Consider the following 1,734-nt stretch of genomic DNA (forward strand, 5'->3'; position numbering starts at 1 on the left):
TATATATATATATATGTATATATATAGTGTCTGTAATCAAATTCTACGTCTTTGTGCAGCTGAGGATTGCTCTGAATTTTAAACTGATGTAATGATTATATTGTTCAATTAAATGGTGTTGTATGAAACGATCGTACTGCATTACCTCTGGATAGGATATCCTTGTTGCTTATTTTGATTTTAATCACCTTATTTTGAAATTGTATGGATGATACCGTACTAAATTCTAGTGCCTCAACTTAAGTACCATATTCACCTGAATCTATACGCACGCACACACACACACACACACACACGAATTACTAGGACAAGCCTCTTTAATTGATCACTCAATGTGGTAAAGCTTGCAGTGAAATATTCAGATACCTCTCATAACCTACCATCTTAGAACAACGCGGTTATATGCATGCATACATACATACATACATACATACATACATACATACTTACAAGAGAATCTGGATAAACTGGGATTTTTAGAAAGAGAAATCGAACGGCTAATTCGTACATTACAAAGTGCAATCTGTGAGTGGAACAGTAAGAATATGCAAGACTTTTCACATGTTCCAAATGTGAATTTGCCTGTGTTAACTACATCCCAAAGATGGTGCCTTGTATCTTTGTTGGAAACCGGCTCAGTGGAAGATTTAGAATGATTAAAAAATAGAAGAGACATACATGATGACCATCCACTTGTTACCTTGGAAAACAATGACCTTTGAAAACATTTTGCGCTGAAGACTACCTTATACTTTACACTTGCGTCTCTGTTGGTGACTAACGTGCCCTGCTTTTAGCAAACATACACAACTGCAATCATTGCAGACCAAGCTTTCCCCATTCATTACACTAGCAGTTCGTTTCTGAGTAGTACACTTAAATTCTTCATGAAGAATATGTGCTCTGTCATGACTACAAAACCCATTTTGAATACACGCATAAAACGAAACATACAAATCTGCACATATACATACGTACATACAAAAATACCCTATTGATGTTGTTGAAGTTCCAATGTAGGAGACTTAGATCAATGTTACAAACCGGCTCTTTCTCTATTGGCAAGACCTCTTGAAATAAAACTGAATAAAGATATACATACATATGTGTTGTGTGTGTGTATGATTTGCAATAGCATCGACACAGTTGAAACGCATTTGACTATTGATCGGCTGGGCCAGAGCCGACACAGGACTGTACAACCGAAGTATTTGCACCGACACAGACTCTAAAATATTTACACCGACACAAACACACAAGCACACAGACACATACACCAAACATACGCACACACACACACACAAGCCTGCCCGCCCGCCTGCACATGATCATAAACACATACGATATAACCATGTATGTCTTAGTGTATATATATATAAATGTACATCCACAAATATATATATGTATGTACATTTGTACACATATGCATATATATATATATGTATCGAGCATCGGTTAGCTCAATCTGTCAGAGCATCGAAACGCGTAATGAAGGAGTTGGAGTCCCACAGCTAACCACCTACATTTTTTTTTTCTGCAAAATGGGGGTAGCTTATCCTGTTCAGTCTTTATTATTAGCATTATCCTGCGATTGAGAATTTAAAATCGCTTCTTTAACTTTCTAAGACATCTCAACGATTCTAAAAGCAAACTTCGTTTGTTTGTTTACGTATAACGTAATTTGAATTTATATATATATACACTAAGACATACATGGTTATATCGTATGTGTTT

This window comes from Octopus bimaculoides, chromosome 9 (genome assembly GCF_001194135.2).
Source record: "Octopus bimaculoides isolate UCB-OBI-ISO-001 chromosome 9, ASM119413v2, whole genome shotgun sequence".
Taxonomy (NCBI): Eukaryota; Metazoa; Mollusca; class Cephalopoda; order Octopoda; family Octopodidae; genus Octopus; species Octopus bimaculoides.